Source organism: Mustelus asterias, chromosome 9, assembly GCF_964213995.1.
Source record: "Mustelus asterias chromosome 9, sMusAst1.hap1.1, whole genome shotgun sequence".
Classification (NCBI taxonomy): Eukaryota; Metazoa; Chordata; class Chondrichthyes; order Carcharhiniformes; family Triakidae; genus Mustelus; species Mustelus asterias.
The window spans coordinates 90,381,106-90,403,397 of NC_135809.1; the positions used below are offsets into that span (position 1 = coordinate 90,381,106).

At 48.0% G+C, this 22,292-nt stretch overlaps 1 non-coding gene across 1 annotated transcript; it reads right to left on the bottom strand.

Moving 5' to 3' along the window:
- Positions 1–446: 446 nt before the first annotated feature.
- On the bottom strand, positions 447–518 carry trnad-guc (transfer RNA aspartic acid (anticodon GUC)). Its single transcript has one exon. It is a non-coding gene; the product is annotated as a tRNA-Asp (tRNA).
- Positions 519–22,292: the final 21,774 nt, after the last annotated feature.

Sequence of the window (22,292 nt, forward strand, 5' to 3'; positions counted from 1 at the left end):
CTCTGGTTGATATATAGAGGTTCAATGATTTTGCTATCATTCTATTTCAGTTTTGCCATATGTTGACCTATGACTTTCAATGTGAATAGAATAGAATAGAAACCCTACAGTGCAGGAAGAGGCCATTCGGCCCATCGAGTCTGCACCGACCACAATCCCACCCAGGCCCTACCCCCATATCTCTACATATTTTACCCGCTAATCCCTCTAACCTACACATCTCAGGACACTAAGGGACAATTTTAGCATGGCCAATCAACCTAACCCGCACACCTTTGGACTGTGGGAGGAAACTGGAGCACCCGGAGGAAACCCACGCAGACACGAGGAGAATGTGCAAACTCCACACAGACAGTGACCCGAGCCGGGAATCGAACCCAGGTCCCTGGAGCTGTGAAGCCGCAGTGCTAACCACTGTGCTACCGTGCCGCCCAAATTGCAACATGCTCCCCGTCGGGGAATTGAACCCCGGTCTCCCGCGTGACAGGCGGGGATACTAACCACTATACTAACGAGGAAGTGATGTGGTCCCATCTGGACCCAGTAATTTGACAGATGAAGGCTATAATGTAATGTACTTAAGCCATTTTACTTTGTTAGATAAGACAGAAACTCCCGCCCCTGCATCTAATTGTAAACTCTGTGGGGTGTCCATCAACTTCAAGTTTAATGCCTCAATATTTATTTTCAGTTTCTTTCACTTCCCCTTGGAAAGTTATTTCTTTTTTCTGTGGTTTTTCCACTTCTTGTTTGTGGTTTGGCTTTAATAGGTTTTCTTCCTTTTTGCAGATCATTTGTGTTTTCGATTAGCAGACAATTTTAAAATATCCTATTTTCCACAGTTGTGGCTTTCTGCTCCCCCTGCTGCGCATTCGTGCCGCTTGTGTAAGCTTTTCCCGCCACATTGAGAACATTTGGAGATGGCTTCCAGCACATTTTTTCCCATTTTCATGGGTTCCTGCTTTGGTGATTTCTCCCTCTCCTAGCCTATCTACGGGTAGGCCTCATGTATTCATTTTCATGGGAACAAAAACCCTATTTTGCTTTCTGAGCTCAGTTTGTCTCTGAATTTGGACTGCTTTGATTAGAGTGAAATCTTCTCTCATTTGTGAGAGATCTGATAGATCTTCATCTAGAACCCCATTGAACATGTGATTATGAATCAATTCTTCCCTCAATATTCCAAGGTTACAATTTATTGCCAACCTGTAAAGATTGTTGAGAAACAAATCCATGCTCTCGTCTAGATTTTGTTTTCACTTGTTAAACTGTGCCCTTTCTATAATAAAATTTTTGTGAATGCTGAAATATGAATCAAATGTTTGCAGGACTTCATCATCAGAAGTTGAAGACTCATCAACTCCCTGCCTCGAGTTCATCATCAGCACTAGGTCTAACTGCATAGAGTAATGTACAGACTGGATCTATTTGCTCCTTTTTGTGCAAACCAGAAGTGGTTCTAAATCTGGAAAACCTCTTTCTCCAGTTGTCCCAATGCTGAGCCTATTGTGGTAGTGAGGATTTCAGGCATGTACCAAGCCCTGGATTAGTTGCTGCTTTACAGGTATTGTTTATTGATTCTGGACTGTGCTCACTGCTGTCCGGACTCTGGCTCCGTGTCTCAGCTTGCATCTGCTGCAACTGCAATGCTTCAACTTCATGGTGAGGTTTGAATCTGTTTCTTTCATCTTTCTTTCATGGACCTCCTGACTTACCGGGTCTGTGGCTGCTACTTGAGGTTTTTCCTCAGGATGTTTTACTCTCTGTCCATTGCCTTCACCGCTGCCACCATGTTTTGTTGCATGTTTGGGGTGTAGACAGGATTCTTTGAGACTTATCTATTCTCCCAAAGTAAGCTTGAGACTGTTGTTTGTTAAAACCGTTACTCTTTATTGACAGCTACTATGTACATATTGGGACCTCAGGAGGAGGTTGGAACTTTTGTTCCTTCCAGATCTCTGTTACTCAATCATATGGTGTTACATCATGATTATATCAGCATCATGTGATATAGACTAAGTTAAGAGCTCACCCTCTGGTGCTGTGAGAAGTGGACAACTTCAGACTGTCTGGGGGGTTGAAAATCTTTGCATAAAAGCAAAGTACTGCGGATGCTGGAATCTGAAATAAAAACAGAAAATGCTGGAAAATCTCAGCAGGTCTGACAGCATCTGTGGGTAGAGAATAGAGCCAACGTTTCCAGTCTGCATGACCCTACTTCAGAGCTTCATCATCTAGACTCGAAACGTTAGCTCTATGCTCTCCCCACAGATGCTGTCAGATCTGCTGAGATTTTCCAGCATTTTCTGTTTGTGTTGAAAAAGCTTTATGTGTTTTACAAAAGTGGAAGCATTGATGAAAATTTATTGCACAGCAAATACGTTTTAATGACATTAAGATTTCCTCACTCTGCCCTGGGTTCCAGGCCTCCAACTGCCCTGGCCAGTTGAAGATACATTTCCTTCCTTTGTTTAAACCATTCACAGACAGCAGTCACAGCAATGGCTGCTGAGTCAGGCGAGAACTTGGCCCGCTTCCCTAGTTTCCCACCTCCACTCCTGCAAACCAGCCCCCCCCCCCTCCCCCCCCTCCCCCCCGCCGAACCTTCCTCCCCCATCTCCAGTTACTAATTGGCTGGCAAACTCCTCCTCTTCATAGGCTTCCTGCTCAGAGAAACTCCCAATCAGTTCCTGGTCAGGAGTGGGTTCATGACCCGGAAATGAACCTACCTCCCAATTGCTGCCTCCTCTGGAGAAATCTGACCCCAGGTTGGTGCAGGAAATTATTGAGTAGTTTTACCAGGGCGCGTTTCTGGAAGTCAACCATCTTCTTTCTCATTGGCAACCAACCCTTTTTGGGTGGTCAGGCAATATTCAGGCTAACAAGTATTTAGTACAACTCTTTAATGTTTTTTAATGCCCTTGTGGGATGTTTTGAATATGTTAAGGGTGCTCTATAAATACAAGTTATTGTTGCAGAAAGCTCCCTCACATGTTAAATGGCCTATTGCTCCTTTGCCTCCCTCGATGGAACATCACCTCATAGAATCATAGAATCCTACAGTGCAAAAGGAGGCCATTCGGCCCACCGAGTCTCCACCGGCCACAATCCCACCCAGGCCCTATCCCCATAACCCCATGCATTTACCCTAGCTAATCCCCCTGACACTAAGGGACAATTTAGCATGGCCAATCCATGCTAAAAGGCTTGATCAGAAAGTGCAGGAGAATGGTGTTGAGAACCTCCCCATTCCATCGCCATCTTCATCTTTAATCCTGCTCACTCCGAGAAAGCAGCTTTTGAAATAGCTTGCAGCAATATAACGATGGCGGCCGTGCACATGGACCAGCCGACTGTGCGGGCGGAAGTTTATCATCAACAATGAAAATGTGGTCAACTTGAACCTTAGCCAGCAATCATTTGCGAGAACTGGAAGTACATTCTGCCCCGTCAGGAATTTCTCCTTACATTTAGCTTATTATCACCGATATCTTAATGGATGAGTTTGATCTGGAGGAAGTTGTACTGCAAAGAGCTCACGCTCTGTCCAGGTGAGGCTGGTGTTGAAGTTAATGCAGACACAGATTCCTGTGGCCAGAAAATGCTGCAATGATGCACCTGATGATGAATGACATAAATATAGCATTTTACCACACAGTTCAGATCACTCTATGCTTGTGTATTAAAGAACATCAAGGTACAGCAGTATAACAGTCATTATTGCATTGAGACCTTCTGAGCATCTTGCCCTTTGATCTACCTGAAACAGGCATCAGAACCCAGTTAAGGTGCGGTACTGTGAGGCAACTGGCCTGAAACTGCTGAAATTAACTTAAAGAAACTTTATGAGGTTGCTAAAATTATAAAACAACTTTTACAAGGTATTTTAAAGTGCATGGTGGCACAGTGGTTAGCGCTGCTGCCTCACAACGTCAGGGACCCCGGGTTCAATTCCAGCCTCGGGTAACTGTCTGTGTGGAGTTTGCACGTTCTCCCTGTGTCTGCGTGGGTTTCCGCTGAGTGCTCAGATTTCCTCCCACAGTCCAAAGATGTGTGCGTTAGGTGGATTGGCCATGCTAAATTGCCCCAAGCTGTGTAGGATGGGGGATTAGCGGGGTAAATACATGATGTTATGGGAATAAAGCCTAGGTGGGATTGTTGTCGGATAGTTGGTGTGGGCTCAATGGGCCAAATGCTTAATTAACAGAGGTCTTGTGACAGAGCCTCCACCACTGGACAAGAAGCTCTGAGTCCAACACCAGAACTGGTTGGTCACAGAAGGAGTGTTCATAGCGTGGTTCAATGGGCTGATAATTGGCCCGGGAATCCTTACACCACTTCCCCCACTATTCACCAAAGGGAAAAACAGTGGGTGTGAACAAACGCAAAACAGAAAATTGACAGTATTTTACATATATAATGGGGTGGCACATTGGCACAGTGGTTAGCACTGCTGCCTCACAGCGCCAGGGACCCAGGTTCAATTCCCAGCTTGGGTCACTGTCTGTGTAGATTCTGCACGTTCTCCCTGTGTCTATGTGGTTTCCTTCGGGTGCTCCGGTTTTCTCCCACATTCCGAAAGACGTGCTGGTTAGGTGCATTGGCCATGCTAAATTCTCCCTCAGTGTACCCGAATAGGCGCCGGAGTGTGGCAACTAGGGCATTTTCACAGTAATTTCATTGCAGTGTTAATGTAAGCCTACTTGTGACTAATAAATAAATTTTACTTTATATACTTAAGCTGTGCTTCATGAGAAAAGCAAAACTAAAGCAACAAGCAGTATTTGTTATTGGGATCTTTCCTTGTCTTTCTTTATTCTCTGTTTTACTATTCCTCTCAATGCAACCTACCTGCCGAGGATTTGTTTCTTGCTGGTGACTGAGCTAAGAAGGAATTACACAACAGAGGTGCGTCTATCACGACAACGACGTGGTGCCTGTAATGTAGTAAAATGTCCCAAGATGTTTTCACGGATGTGTTGTCAAACACAATGTGACACTGAGCCACATGAGGAAATATTGGAACAGATGACCAAAAGCTTGATCAAAGAGGTAGGTTTCAAAGAACGTGTTAAAGGAAAAAGGAGAGGTGAACAGGTTTAGGGAGGGAATCTCACAAATTAAGGCCTTGGTAACTGAAGGCACGGCTGCCAATGTTGGAGTGGTGAAAATGGGGCTTGTGCCCCATTTTTGGAGGAGCACCGAGATCACATCAGGTTGTATTGCTGCAACAGTTTACAGAGATAGGGAGCAATAAGGACATGGGGTGGCTGGGTCAGGTAGGGGTGAGGGGGAGGTCAATATTTCAAAAATGGGTGAGAATTTTAAACCCCGTTCCAATTAATGGCCACTTAAGGAGTTCATTCCACTCCCCACTCTGGTATTTTACCCATGGTCAGGAGGCACTTTGCCATCTGTGAACACCACCAGTGAAATCTGGTAGCCTCCACTTGGGCTCTGTGGGCGGGGCCCGTCCTGATGGGGCACCCATGCCCTTTGGACTGCCACCCCAGGAAGATCACCCCTGTACGTGAATAACGCCCCCCCCCCCCCCCCCCCGCCCCCTCCATTGCCTCGGCGATCCCTGACCCCACTTACATAACCCTGGGCCTGTCCAGGGCCATTGGTCCCAGGCCTGGTGTCGTCTCAAATGTGGTCACTGCAGGTGGCAGTGCTGGAACTAAAGTCCTGCCAACCTCCTGATTGACTGGCGGGGCAGTTCTTGGAGGTCGGACATATGCCTTGAAGTGGGGGGGGGGGGGGGGTGGTAAGCCATGATTTCAGGCAACAAATTTGCTGAGTTATGTAGAGTTATGGTTGCCAGGATGGATGGAGGCGAGCTTGCCGCAACTTTCTGGCCGGTGAGCGGGACCATTGTCTCTCTATTAGAAGTTCTGGTCTCAGTGTGCACACTCCTGAATGCTGCTCCATGGAGCTCCTCATCTGATCAAAGAACAAAGAAAAGTGCAGCACAGGAACAGGCCCTTCGGCCCTCCAAGCCTGCGCCAATCATGATGCTCTAACTAAGCTGAAAAAAAAACCTTCTGCCCTTGCCTCGGTCCGTTTCCCTCTATTCCCTCCCTATTCATGTACCCATCCAGGCGCCTCTTAAATGTTGTTAATGCACCTGCTTCCGCCACCTCCTCTGACAGTGCATTCCAGGCACCCACCACTCTCTGTGAGGGAGTCCCCAACAACACATCCCGTCTGCAGCCTCACCCTTTTGCAAATGAACTATCCTTTCTCACTGACCTGGCTGCACCCTGTCATCCCTGATGTCTCATCAGTTGCCGAACCCAACTCCACCCTCAAGGTCCAATATCACAAAATACTGCGAAACGCCTCCTCTGTGGGGGGTCAGATGATGCTGGTGTCCTCTGTCCTTGTCCCCCATCGGTTCAGCTCTGCTTCCTTCCATCATGTGCCACCTTGCCCTGCAGGAGAGGGCACAGAATGCCAGTGAGTGTGTAGCCTGGGTTTAACAAACCCCTGCAGCATATTTGAAATCTGGGGGGGTGGGGTGGGGAGGGGAACTGGCCAATCCCCAACCGGACCCCCTGTATTATGGGAAGCGGTTGGGGGCAAGGTATCAGTCAGCCAGCCCAATGTGAGCATGGATTAGTGTGAATGTGTACGGTGGACCTCAGTTGTGCCTTTGTCCTATATGGACCACCGTTGTGTGTGCTTGTCATACCTGGACATATCCCCTTCCAGTTTGGTTCCTCCCCTCGGCACCTAGTATAAAGGTGGCTGTCTCCTCCCCCTTGTTCAGTCCAGGTTGGTTATTTGTTGGGATCTGCTCCTGATTCTGTTGTGAATAAAAGCCTACACTTATATTGGCACACCGGTAGTCTTTCGCCTTATTGATAGCGCATCAATGTGTAAATGTTTAAGTGAATGTATAAAAGCCTGTGACACCAGAAGAACATTTAAGGACATGAATCTGAAGGATTCGAATGTTTAAGACTGAGAGTTTATTCATATATAAACATATGAATGCGAGTTTGCAAAAGAATGCATGTGTTAGGCTGCGTACATGGATTCCGAATCAGAGAGTTGGGTTAGTGTTTAATCTGTAAAATTAACAGATGGCATCATGCAGCATGAGCAGGTGGCAGGGGTGGTGCCAAGGGTAAGCAGGTAAGAGATTCCACATGAACATCAGGAAGTTTGTGTGTGTGATAAAGGACATCCACAAGGGTCGATGTTTTAAGGAGCAGGCGTTCCCAGCCAGCATTAAGGCCCCTCAGGTGTCAACAAGTGAATTTCTAGCGTTCCATCAAAAATAACTGCAAAAGGGTAGAATGTGGGTCTTGCACAATCCACTTATGTCCCGCTCTCTCTCACCAAATCCTGAAAATCTCTGCATCTTGAACATTAGATTCAGACAGCAGTTTTACTCACACACACAGGGGATAAGGCTTGTGGCTGTAAATCATCACCCTACACCTCACCAGATACTGCTCCCATCCCCGACCTCAATCCTGTCCACATTCCCAACTCCGATTCCCGATCCTGTATCCATTCCCAATTCCCAATCCTGTACCCATTCCCAACCCCTGAGCCATATCCTGTACCCATTTCCAACTCCCAAACCCGATCCTGTACCAATCCCAACTCCCGAACCAGATCCTGTACACATTCCCAACTCCCAATCCTGATCCTGTACCCATTTTGAACTCCTGAACCAGATCCTGTACACATTCCCAACTCCCAATCCTAATCCTGTGCCCATTCCCAACTCCTGATCCGGATCCTATATCATTCCTCTTTCTCAAGCTTTGATCCGCAATCTATTCCTATCTCCTGAGCCTGATCCGTGTTCCTGAATCCATTCCACTCCTGCAATTCTGTCACCATTCCTTGAACTTCAGTCCATGATCCATTTCCATCCTGATCCATTTCTATTCCATGACTCTCCCTGCACCAGCATCGCGTTAAACCAATCTAATAATGTTTAATTGTATAACGAATCTTTATGCTGAAATATACTTGTGTTCTTGCAGGTCCGTGGAATTTTTACAACAGGGGAGGAAACCACAGAAGCAAAAAAAGGTTGAGTCCCAGTTAGGGAGGGGTCAGTGATTCCGGTGTTTACAAAAAAGAGCTCTTCCTGAATGATTCGGATTTCTCGTTGAATCTCTGGCCAGTTTGTGTAATATACTGACTTTGTTTGTGTTTATTATAATTTAACCTCTATTTAATAATACAGAATTTGTATGAAATTTATCAGAAAATATTCCACACATAATTTGTTCTTTCAATGTGGGACAGATTTGCGAGCTGGAGTTGGAGGCCTGTGTCCCAGGAACTGGGTGCATGTTTGTCTCAGTGTGGAGTTGATATTGTCTCAGGATATGTGTTGTAGTTGTGATTCTGGCAGTACTGACTGGAGGCAAGCTGACTCCAAGAGCTGGCAAAGGCACTCAAGCAGCACAATTCAATTTGTAACAGCGACCTGAGCGAGGCTATTTTTGACAGCAAAGTAGGTCAGGACAAGTAATCTAAAGGTTCACGAATAAACAGCCTATGTAGCTGGGCCTTTGCAGCAAGGCCACCTCCTCTATAAACACCTGATACCCTCTCTGCAAACACCCAATCCCTGCAACACTGGGTCTGTAAACACCCGCTCTGTAAATACCCAATCCCTGCAACACTGGGTCTGTAAACACCCGCTCTGCAAACACCCAATCCCTGCAACACTGGGTCTGTAAACACCTGCTCTGCAAACACCCAATCCCTGCAACACTGGGTCTGCAAACACCCGCTCTGCAAAACCCTCCTCGCAAACACTGGGTCTGTAAACACCCGCTCTGCAAACACCCGCTCTGTAAACACCCGCTCTGCAAACACCCGCTCTGCAAACACCCGCTCAGTATACATTCACTACATAAACACCCACTCTGTAAACACCCGCTCTGCAAATACCCGCTCTGCAAATACCCGCTCTGCAAACACTGGGTCTGCAAACACCCGCTCTGTAAACACCCGCTCTGCAAACACCCGCTCTGCAAACACCCGCTCAGTATACATTCACTACATAAACACCCGCTCTGTAAACACCCGCTCTGTAATCACCCGCTCTGTAAACACCCGCTCTGTAAACACCCGCTCTGCAAAACCCTCCCCGCAAACACTGGGTCTGTAAACACCTGCTCTGCAAACACCCGCTCTGTAATCACCCGCTCTGCAAACACCCGCTCTGCAAATACCCGCTCTGTAAACACACGGTCTGTAAACACCCGCTCTGTAAACACCCGCTCTGCAAACACCCGCTCTGCAAACACCCGCTCTGTAAACACCCGCTCTGCAAACACCCGCTCTGTAAACACACGGTCTGTAAACACACGGTCTGTAAACACCCGCTCTGTAAACACCCGCTCTGCAAACACCCGCTCTGCAAACACCCGCTCTGTAAACAATCGCTCTGCAAACACCCGCTCTGTAAACACCCACTCTGTAAACACCCGCTCTGTAAACACCCGCTCAGTATACATTCACTACATAAACACCCACTCTGTAAACACCCGCTCTGTAAACACCCGCTCAGTATACATTCACTACATAAACACCCGCTCTGTAAACACCTGCTCTGCAAATACCCGCTCTGCAAAACCCTCCCCGCAAACACTGGGCCTGTAAACACCCGCTCTGTAAACACCCGCTCTGTAAACACCCGCTCTGTAAACACCCGCTCTGTAATCACCCGCTCTGTAAACACCCGCTCTGTAAACACCCGCTCTGCAAATACCCGCTCTGTAAACACCCGCTCTGCAAACACCCGCTCTGTAAACACCCGCTCTGTAAACACCCGCTCTGCAAACACCCGCTCTGTAAACACCCGCTCTGTAAACACTCACTCTGCAAACACCCGCTCTGTAAACACCCGCTCTGTAAACACCCGCTCTGTAATCACCCGCTCTGTAAACACCCGCTCTGCAAATACCCGCTCTGTAAACACTCACTCTGCAAACACCCGCTCTGTAAACACTCGCTCTGCAAACACCCGCTCTGTAAACACCCGCTCTGCAAACACCCGCTCTGTAAACACCCGCTCTGTAAACACTCGCTCTGCAAACACTCACTCTGCAAACACCCGCTCTGCAAACACCCGCTCTGCAAACTCCCGCTCTGCAAAGACCCACTCTGTAAACACCCGCTCTGCAAACACCTGCTCTGTAATCACCCACTCTGTAAACACCCGCTCTGTAAACACCCGCTCTGCAAACACCCGCTCTGCAAACACCCGCTCTGCAAAGACCCGCTCTGTAAACACCCGCTCTGCAAACACCCGCTCTGTAATCACCCACTCTGTAAACACCTGCTCTGTAAACACCTGCTGAATAAAACACCCGCTGAATAAAACACCCGTTCTTTTAACATGCACTGAATTAGCACCTGCTAAATAAACACCCGCTGAATGAACACCCGCTCTGTGAACACCTGCTGAATAAATGCCTGCTGAATAAACATCAGCTCTGTAGCCACCCGCTGCATAAACACCTGGTGAATAAACACCCGCTCTGTAAACACCCGCTGAATAAACACCCGCTAAATAAACACCCACTGAATAAACACTCGCTCTGTAAACACCTCCTGAATAAACACCCGCTGAATAAACACCCGCTCTGTTAACTGCTTCTTGGATAAAGCATCATCATCAGGAGCTGGGAATTCTGCTCCCGGAGGCAGCCAGTTAAGAACAGCCAGTGGCCCAGTAAAGTGAAAGGCCCAATGGGAGGACTGGTAGTGATGTCTGGCTGGCAGCTTTACTCAGAATATTGGGTGCTGCGAAGTCGGGAATGAAACTCTGAGTGCACCCCAACATAGAGGCATTGTAGGCAGGATCGTAAAACATTAAAGAAAATCCCTCATGACTATTAATGACTGGCCATCAGTCTGGAAGGGTACTCATCTACTGCAACCATGCCTGTGCTTGTTGAATGCCAACAGGACCAAGCTGGGGTGAGGGCTTTGTTGGTCTCTCTGACAGCTGCCAGGAGGTTGTCTGCAGCTAAATGATGGACTCTGGCTGCTGTAAGAGCCCAGCTGGTGTTGGGAAGACCCCAATGATGACAGCATCTCTCAGCCAATTGGCTCAATAATAGGGCCTCATTGACCAACCCCTGATTGCAGCAGGTTTTACTCACTCTCCTGTCTCCTAACCTGCCTCGATGCTCCATAAAAATTCAGCCCAATGTGTTCCCACAAAGAAACTGTGTGGGACTCCCAAAGCTTGAGCCACCTGGTTGTCAAAGGGCTAGGGCAAATAAAAGAAAGCTTAATTAACGTGACAAGAGTTGAGTACTGCAGAATGTCTGAGAAAAGGTGCAAGGTTCAAAATAATCAGAAAATGAGAAAAGCAAAGAGAGGGCATGAAAAGATATTGGCAAATAAATTCAAGCAGAACTCAAAAATGTTTTAAAACCTGCTCGGGTACCAGATCAGAAACCCCGGGTATGTTATGAAGTCAGACTAGATCCCAACAGTTTTCTATTTTGACATTAGTGTGAAGATAAAATGTTTCACGCCAGACAAGATTCTGCAGGCAAACTAAGAAGCTTTTAAACAAATTTTATTTAAAAACACAGTTTAACTATAACAAATGAATTAGCTTAACCTTTAACAATTGAACAATACTTAAACATAACAAGATATATGTCTCAATTGCTAACCTACCACTGTGAGTTTCAATTCAAGCAATATTCCTCTTAAAGACTTAAACCCCCTCTTTAAGAAGATAAGAAATAGGAGCAGGAGTAGGCCATCTGGCCCTTCGAGCCTGCCCCGCCATTCAACAAGATCATGGCTGATCTGAAGTGAATCAGTTCCACTTACCCGCCTGCTCCCCATAACCCCTAACATTTAACATTAGTTAACAAAACACAGGCATACCTACTATGACTTTTGCTACCAGTTCTGGAGCTCTCAGAATGATCTTTTCAGAGAGAGAGAGAACCACTGCTTTCTTCTGGTAGTCCAGGCAGCAAGTACTTGTATTTTAAAATGAAACTGAAGTCCTTTCGTTCCTGCAAGCTTAGATCCTCCCATTGACCACAAGACTCTATCTCTGTCAGTCAACCAAATCAAAACTCTACTCTGACACCCCGGGGGGCGGGGGGGGGGGGGGGGGAACCTAAGTAAACACAAATGCATTGGCTCTGCCTAGACAAACACTCTATGTCTAAAATGTGTATTTATCTTGTGTTCCCAGCTACTAATTTAAAGGTTTTCCTCAACAAATTGGCACCCTGCAAAACAGATCTGAATTCTAAACATACCCTTGACAAGAAACATGGAATAAATACAATTCTTTAAGTCACAGTATCATCACAAACTATATAAAGGGAATGAGGAAAACCAAGGAAAGAATTAGAGATCTAAAAGGACACATGTGGGGAGGTAGAGGATGTGGTTCTCAGTGGCCAGAATTTTATGATCAGAGGTCAGGCTTGTGCTCCACCTGACCAAATATAAAATTGAATCAAATGATGTTGTTTGTGGTTTCTGACGTCATTTTGCATGCCTGTAATTCCAAGATTGGTGGGCACGCGCCCGCAGGTCAGACAATTAAAGAGCCAATTGATTCCATTAACATGTCAATGGACAGTGATCCCACGCTGCCCATGTGATTGTCAACTCATCGTCTGGGCAAAATGAGTGGGCACTAGTCACGTTTTTTGCATTTCCTCATCTAAGGGGAGGAGGTATTAAAGCCCCCGGAGCAGCAGTACTGCCTCTATCACGGCCGGTTTGTCACTGTGTGACGACAGAGTTGTTCCTCAGTTTCTTAACAATTCTGAAGTTTTTTCAAGCCGATCTTTCAGCATTTCAGGATCTCATCCTCCCTGGAAGAATTTCCTGAGGATTGGAGCACAGTGATCCCTCATTTTCAAGGCACTGGTCCTCGCTATCCGATCTATTGGGGAGAGTGTACTCAGCTGGTGGGACCTCCTCTGAAGAGAAAGCGAGGGGCAGGAGGGAGAGGAGGCCAGGTGACCATGGGTAGCGTCCTAGGGAGAGAGCTTTAAGTGGAGAGGCACGGGCTCAGCTGGTGCAGGGCCAGTGAGGAGGCCAGGATGGAAGGGTTTGCTGAGGATGCCACTTCCCAGCAGCAAGAGTGTACTGACAGCGCTCCAACTACCACCAAATGTCTGAGGTCCAGTGTCTCAGGAAGCTCCGCCTCTCCAGGGACACACTGACAGCAATATGTCACATGATGGGTCTGGAAATCACCTCCAACTGTGTGAGCAGACACCCCATGCCAGAGGCTTTGAAGGTCACAGTTGCCCCCAACTCCTACGCTTCCAGTTCTTTTCAGGACTCAGTGCGGGGTCTCTCTATTAGCTACACATACCCAAGTCAAGTTACTGACTGATGCCATCTTCAGATACGTCTGCACTTTCCTCCACTACTGGACAGGGAAGGGCAGCCAGATGGAGAGAACACGAGGCTTTGCGGTGACGGCTGGGTTCCCCCACGTCCAGGGTGTAATAGATTGCACTCATGTGGCCATCAAGGCACTAGCAGGTAAGCCGGAAACTTTCATAAACAGAAAGAGGTTCTATTTGATGAACGTTCAGATTGTCCGTGACCACAGGACACACATTCTCCAAGTTTGTGCCCATTACCCTCAAAGCTCGCACGATGCTGACATCTTGTGGCACTCACAGGTTCTAAGACTGTTGGTGGTTCCTGTATGATTGGATCGATGGCTCCTGGGTGACAAGGGCTTTACCTCGAAGAGGTGGCTGATCACCCCACTCTGTCACTCAGGAACTGAGGCCGAGGGGAGATGCAACAGGAATCATTCTTCCACATGTTGGAGAGGGCCATCGGGATGCTCAAGATGTGCTTCAGATGCCTGGACTGATCAGAGGCGCACTGCAGTATCCTCCAGAGTGCGTCTCCCTCATAGACAATGCTGCCCCCTGCACAAGCAGGCTCTGGCCAGAGGGACCCTGGGGAAAGAGAAGCAGCTCCACAGGCCAGGGAGGATGACTCCAGCGATGGGTCAGATGAAGAACCTCAGGACGTGCAGGGTGAGGACATTGAGGTGGGTGACAGGAACTCTCAGAGAGGCAGAGACACCAGAGATTCTCTGATGCTGCAAACCTTCAGCTAGGCATCAAGGCATCGCTGCTCACTCCAGCCAATGGCATTGTTTCCTTTACAAACAATCATTCAATGAGAACCTAACCCAGGATGTCAGCAGCAGACAGCACTATACAGTTACAGCCTGTGCAGCATCTGACACCTATTCAAACCATCCAGCCAACTCAGCCCATTAAAGAAAAGAAAATGGCCAGGAATCTCCCAAAATAAAACTGCGTCAAGCGAGCGGGAAAATGGGAGAAATTTCCCTCCATTTTTTTGGGCGTCGTTACCAGAGTGAATCTCTGGCACTGAGCAATTCACACTAGCGAGATTCACACTGTAAAGTGGTGGGCGGGGCCTATTCCCGCTGGAGAGGCCGACAGCAGAGCGCTGAGCTGGCCATTGTGTGTGTACTGATCTGTCAGCGCTGAGATCAGCGGATACGCATTGGCTCCCCCCCATCGCCGGCTTCCTGATGGCTGGCTTCCAATCACTAGCCTTCCCTGGAACCCCCTGATTGCTGGCCTTCATTAACCCCCCCTGATCTACCCCACCCATCCCCCGATGGCCAGCCCTGACCCCCTTCCGATGGCCAGCCCTGACCCCCTTCCGATGGCCAGACCGAGCACCCCCCCCCACCCCCCCCCCACCCCACCCCCCCACCCCCCACCCCCCCCCCCCCCCCCACCCCCCACTGCTGACCTGCCGGACACCCCCTAGGCCAGCCCTGATCTACCCCCTCCCCCCCGATGGCCAGCCCCGACCCCTGATCGCTGATCTGCCGGACACCCCCTGGGCCAGCCCCAATTCCCCCCCCGCACCCTCCCTGAATGAAGGCCAGCCCCCAACCCATCTCAATGACCAGCTCCGATTGCCCTCCTCCCTCCTTCTCCCACCAATCCGAGTGCAGAGTGGCAGCAGGTTCGCCCCTTGATCGATTCCCCCCCTCAATAGGACCCACCTTATGCCCCGCCCTCTCTGGTGACCCCTTCCCCTTGGCTCATGGTTAAAATCTTTTGTCATATATTTTCACACAGGGTGGTGCGACTATGGAATGAGCTGCCAGAGGAGATGGTGGTGGCGGTGGATACAATTACATTTAAAATACATTTGGTCAGGTACCTGGATAGGAAAGGTTTGGAGGGATAGGGTTAGGGTCAGGGTTAGGGTTAGGGTCAGGGTTAGGGTCAGGGTTAGGGTCAGGGTTAGGGTTAGGGTTAGGGTCAGGGTTAGGGTCAGGGTTAGGGTCAGGGTTAGGGTCAGGGTTAGGGTCAGGGTTAGGGTCAGGGTCAGGGTTAGGGTCAGGGTTAGGGTTAGGGATATGGGGCAATTGCAGGCAAATGGACTATTTCAGTTTAGGAAAGTTGGTCGGCATGGACGAGTTGGGCCTCAGGGCCTGTTCCTTGCCATGACTTTCTAGTCTCTCAGTTCATAGGCTGACTTTCGAGAAACAAGCGGTCTTGTCATCAAATGTTCACAGATGATGAATAAAATCTTTAGGGTCAGAGCTGCATATTATCCTCATTCTCAAGAGTGCATCTGTTCAATGTAAACACCCTGATGCCAATCTGAATATAGGCTCCCAGATTTCTCTCTCATCTCTATCTCTGTTTCTCAATCTGACATTTTCTCTCGGCCTTTCTTTCATCCCTCGCCTGCTTTCTGCTCTTGAACTTCCCTCCTCCATCCGCAGTGTTCACTTACTACAAAGAGCTCTGCGATAATTATATAAACGAAACGAGGGCTACAGGAATATTCCTGACGTGGCCAAGGAAGGTTTGGAGCTGGAGGAGGGTCAGAAAAATCACAACTGCTCATAGAATGTCCCCGTTCATCCGCTGGTAAATGGGAATTCAAACTATTGTTGTCCAGCATCTCTCTTTGTCTCTTTCTTTTATATCTCCCATTTTCTTTCTAATATTTTCCATTCTAAATATCCCTTTAAGAATCATGCTGTGTTTCTATACTCTCCACGCAGCTTTTTATCCTGTTTCCGCTCCTCCTTTCCGTCTTCTTCCCTCCTCGATTGCTCTCTCTTTTTGCTTGGCCTGTTCTTTTTTCCTTCTTTCTTTCCATCACCTCCTCACTCCTCCCACTTTCCTTGTCTCCTTCCTTTCTCTTCCTTTTCTCACCTTCATATAATTACAATGAATCTTTAGCACAAAAAAGGATCATTTGACCTGATTGGCCTAGACTGGTGCTCATATCCTCTCAAGACTGCGCCCACTTTAATGATCATTTCTCACCTTTCCATCTCTTTAATTTTTCTTCCTTTCTCTCTATTTATCTATTAATTCTCTAACTTTTCCTTTACAATGTGTTACCTCAATCCGCTACCTCTCCCCATTTTATCCCCCCATGGGCAGCATGGTGGCACAGTGGTCAGCACTGCTGCCTCACAGCTCCAGGGACTCAATTCCCGGCTTGGGTCAATGTCTGTGTGGAGTCTGCAGGTTCTCCCTGTGTCTGCGTGGGTTTCTTTCGGGTGCTCCAGTTTCCTCCCACAGTCCAAAGATGTGTGGGTTAGGTACATTGGCCAAGCTAAATTACACCTTAGTGTCCCGGGCTGCGTAGGTTAGAGGGATTAGCAGGTTTACGGGGGTAGAGCCTGGGTGGGATTGTTGTCGGTGCAGACTCGATGGGCCGAATGGCCTCCTTCTGCACTGTAGGGATTTTATATCGATATCATTATCCTTCGACCACTCTCCCCAACATCTAACTTCTCTCCCAATCCCTCAACTCTGCCTTCTGTCTCCATTTATTGCTTTGAATCTCTCCTGTTCACCCATCCCTCTCTCTCCTTTTATCTTTTTGTCATGCTCAATCTCTCCTATTCTCCAATCTCTTTGAACTTCACTCTCTCTCTCCCCCACCTCTGACTCTCTCATGTTCGGCCTGATTTCCAGGCAAGACTGCTGTGGAAATGAGGTTACGAAATGGCAGATCATCTCATCCTCCTGACAATTTTTCCTGACATTTGCCAAACATTGCTGCTTCAACTGAGTAAACGTCATTCCTACAGTCACGTTAATGTGGCGCTTCGATACTGGGGGATGGGAGGAACATTTTCAATCTTTATCCATACCTTTAATAAAATCTCTTTAAATTGCTTCAGCTTAATTTAGCACTGGAATTTTCCTATAATCTGCAAAGGGAGAAAGGCAGGATGAAAACACAAGAAGCAGATTGGGGGAAGGGAGGGAGACTAAGGGGAGGGAGACTAAGGGGAGGCAGACAGGAAAAGAGCAAATGTGGAGGAAAGAAGGACTGAGACAGGGAGAATGAGATCAGACTAAATTTAATAGGGGTGATGGGGGGGGGGTGGAATGCTTGCCAGAAGGGGCTCCAACCTGACTGGCTCTTAATAAGCCTGCCCCACAGTGATAAGACACCGGGACACGGACTAAAGAAGATTAGCGGCTGACCTCTGCCCCTCAGTGGGCAGCAAGCCCCACCCTCAAGGTCTTTCAGCCAATCTGATTGGTTGGCAGCTCCAGCAGTCCTGGCCAGCACCAGAATCAGCAGTGGGCCCTGCTAGGACCTCATGGAGATGCAGAATGAGGAGCGATGGACACCGGAGAGAGGTAAATCATGGGGTTTTTAAGGCAAGGAGGGACTGTAGGGCCTAGGGAGGGGGTGTGGCTGGGGGAATGGGGTGGGGGGGGGGGGAGTTTTGGATGGCAGGTGTTATAATGACCATGGGGGATCATCAATAGATCTCCTCATGGGCCTTGTGGAATATAGGTTCCCCTATTAGGTGAGTGGAGGCTTGCTCAATGGGGAAGGAGTTGCAGGGGGTTTAAAACCAGTTAGCTCCACTCAGGTCAGCAGTCGATAGACTCGGAACCGATCTGCATTGTGTTGAAAGGCATTCAGGATGATTGGTGACTGATGATTGGCCTCAGTAAGATTATTACAACAGGCAACAAAGAACAAAGTGGTGGGTGACATCTTGGGTTGGACAGGGCTGCCCTCGATGCACACCTCCACTGAATGATGTGCCCCCCACCATCCCAACTTTCAAAGAAGTCCTTTCAAAATCGACCTTTGCACTCTAGCCCGTTGGCCACTGGTCAACGTTTTATGGCAGTGGAGGCAGATTGAGGCTTAATTGACAGTTCCTCAATAGACCAAAGGGCGGGAGGCCAAGTGGGTGACTTACCCACCTCCCACGTCATGGGGAACAGGTCAAGCTTGGATAGAAAGGATGTGAGCTGGCCACCCGACATATTTTATGTGACTCCACCCCCTGCGGAGCCGGAAAATCCAGACTAGAGAAAGGACAGCAAAATAGAGGGTGGGAGTAGGCAGCGAGTTATATTCCACCTTTCCTGAACACACATTGCATCGAATCAGGGAACATCTGGTTAATGGAATGATCAACCCCAGGTCTGCAACTCCAAGTGATAAAATATGCACGACAATCCATCGGATAAAGGTATCACCAGTTGCTCAGACATTTTCTACTCCTGCCTTCCGCTTGTCAAAGTTTATATCTAGATCAGAATATGGTTTTTTCTCAGTTGCAATAATTGATATTCCACTTATGGGAAAATTGGGTAGATTCTTTTCAATTTAGGCAAACACGGCACCTAATTAGTGACACTGAGGTCTGCGCGGAGGTGTCTGTTGGAGCAGAACTGTCAAAGATAAATCGCAACCATGATGGGGCCTGTCACAAGAGAGGAGGTGAGAATTCAGAGGGCCAGAAACCAGAGTGCTCAGAGAATTGGCCAAATGGTCAACCAAATGGTGCTCTGCCTGATCTCAGGGGTGAGACCTCCGATGGCATAAAAACACTTTGCAGTTCCCCGCATTGAAGCTGGTAACTGTGCACTAACATACACCAGACTGTTGGGATATGGTGATTTCTGATTTGGGAATCACCTCCTGACCTTCCCCAGCCTATCCTGTTAGCAAGCTCCTTCAGGAGCTTAATGGGCCATGAATTGGAGGCAGGCCTGTTCCCCACATCTTGCTTTCTCTTCGAAAATTGCGTCACCTTTTGGAAACGTCGGGATTCATTGATGTCCTCTGGGAATGTTGTGTTAAATGGCTGCTGTACCCCCACTCAGCCTCCCCTTCAATTAAAATTCAGCTCAGGCTCAATAAATCATCAGAACAAAAGATTCTTTACTCAGAGAATTTCTGCCTCCTATTTATTCCTCCTCATATGACTGAGCTTGGGAGATAGTTCCTTCAGTATCTCTCCCTGACTGTGGCCCAGCTCCCACACTGCACATTTGTGCTTAGTGAGTGAATGATTAGCAATCATCACAACTAATCTTTATCCTTTTCTCCCTTTCTGTCCACTGTCTATTAGAATTCAACTGAATAGTGATCAGGGGAAAATACCCTGGAGATTGTTTCCCTCCTTCGACAAGGACTGTCGAAACTAGTCATATTGGGTGGGATTTTACCGGTACGTCCGCCCGAGGTTCGTACGGCCCCGCCCGAGACCCACGGAGAATGCCGGTAAAATTCTGGCCATTGCCTCTATTGCTGGGCTGGCTGAGATCAGCAAAGAGCAAGTATATTAGCCTCTTTATATCCTGCAGCTTCCATTCTTACCCAGCTTCATTCTGTCAGTAAACTGAGATACATTCCTCTGCCTTTTTGTCTAAGTCATTGATATAGATTGTAATTAGCTGAGGCCCCAGCACTGATGCTGCACTAGCTACAGCCTGCCAGCTTGACAAGCCTCATTTATCCCTACTCACTGCTTCCTGACCAGTAATTAATTTTCTATCCATGCTAATATATCACACAACTCTATGAGCCCATATCTTGTATATTAACCTCTTGTCTGGCTGGGACCTTATCAAGTGCCTTTTAGAAATCTAGGGGGCAATCCTCCAAAAGTGCTGAATTGGCGGGAAAACTGGTCTAGATCACAACTGTTTTTTCAGTGCAGCTTCAGACCCCAATCTCCCACAGAGGTCCCAATCGTGAATATCATTAAAAACCCAGGGGGTGGTGCCTATTCACGCCGGAGGCTGACAGCTCCGTAACTGGGCGTGCGCAGTGGTCCCGATTTGTCAGTCTCCTGTTTGCTGGCCAGCTCAATCACTGGCCAGCTCGGGACACCCGCAGTGCTGCCCCTTCAGCCTCCCCCACGGCCCGATCGCGGCCCCCATGACAATCCCTAGGCCAGCCCCGACCGCTGCCCCCCCCCTGTCCCAGAGCGCCCTGATGTCTAGCCCACCGCACCCAGCAGTGGCGATCCCCCCACCCCCTCACCCCAGCAGACAACCCCCCCACCCCGCTGAACCCTTGCAGAGGCAGACCCTCCCTTCTGGGAGGCAGGCCCCCCTTCCCCGGCAAACCCTCCCCCCCAACCCACCCCACCCTGATCACTGGCTTCCCTCCAGCCCAGACCGATCCCCATGCAGAGTGGCAGTGGGACCCCCCACCCCCACCGATCACCCCTGTAGGCCCCGCCCCCTTGCCACTGCCCGATGGGCAGTGACAAGTGCCCCCTGGGCATGGGCACTTTGCCCTTTGGGCAGTGCCAAGGGGCACAGGCTGGCACTGCCAGGGTGCCCATGCCCAGGGGGCACCACCCACCCGCCGCCCGACCCCCTGATTGCCCCCCCCCTTCATTCTGGCCTTGTCTCCTGCTACTTCCCCACATGTTGGGAGCTACTCTGAACCTCGCCGGAGTGAAATACTCCTGGCGGGGTGAGAGATGCAATCGGGCCCAGCACGGAACTTGCCAGGCCCAATAATCGCAATTAAAATAGATTTTAAATACATTTTAAAAAAAGATTTAAATCACTTACCTCTCGTCCCGCCGGTTTCCAGCGTGATCCTGACTGCGACAGTTCTCCGGCTCTGGGAGACACACAGGCATCGGGAACGCACGTGCAAATCCCACGAAATGGCCGGCACGCGCATCTGCCGACCTGACCCGCCAAACATTTTGTGGGTCGCGATGAGAGAATCGCACTCTCCCCCAAATTTCACTACATCTACCTCTATGTACAAAAAATTCTGGTAAATTTATCAAACAGAAAAGCACATCGACATCTTCTAATCATACTGAGTTTTTCTAGGTTTATTGCTAAAACTTCCTTAATAATGTATTCGCAATGACTGATGTCAGGCTAACTGACCTGTAGTTCCCAGTTTTCTCTCTCCCTCCTTTTCTGAATCATAAATGTTATTTTTTCCTGACTTCCAATCTGCTGTGACCATTCCAGCATCTAGGGAAATTTGGAAAACCATAGCTAGTGCATTCACTATCTCTGGAGCTATCCTGTTTTTAATCCGAGGATGTAAGTGATCAAGTCCTGGGGATTTATTGAATTTTAGTCCCTTAAGCTTTTCTAGTGCTTTTTCTCAAAACTTGGCAATATGATATTAATATCCTGAATTTCCTCAATATTGTTTAGCCCCGAGGTTCCCTTCTACTTCTGATATGTAACTTATGTCTTCTACTGTGGAGACAGACATACGGACAGGAATTTCCAGCCGTGCTCACCCTAAAACTGGAAAATCCTGCCCGAAGCCAATGGATCTTTGCATAATCCGCCCCATGCCCGCAACGATTCCCGAGGCAGGCGGGATGGGAAAATTCCCCCCACAATATTTGTTCAAGGTCTCTGCCGCCTCCTCATTCCCGATGATAATGTCTTCTGTCCCTGCTTCTGAGGGATGAACATTTACTTTAGCTACTCTCTTCCTTTTTATGTGTTAATAAAAGCTTTTGAATTCTCTTTAAATATTGCTGGCTGGTTTAATCTCATTCTATTTCTTCCCTTTTATCAAATTTATGTTGGCCCTTTGCAGATTTCTAAAAAAACTTCCAATTCTCAGATTTCTTTGTAACATTTTAATCCTCTTATTTTAATCTAATAGTATCCATAACCTCCTGAATGAGTTTCGTGTTCACTTCTTGTTTTTGAATGGAATGCATTTTTGTTTTATAATTTGTATTGTTTTCTTGAAATGTTTTCCACTGTTTATCTAGCACCATACCATTCAATCATTTACCCATTCAACCTTCGCCAGCAGTCCCCTCATATATGAATGGCATTGTTTAGCTTTAAGATTCTGTTTCTGATTGCAATATGAAGCTTTCAATTTGGTGCAGAATTCAATGATATAATGATCACTATTTCCCGAGTAAATTATTTCCTGACATGACTGAATGACCCTGCCTCATTGCACAATACTGGATCAAAATAACTTCT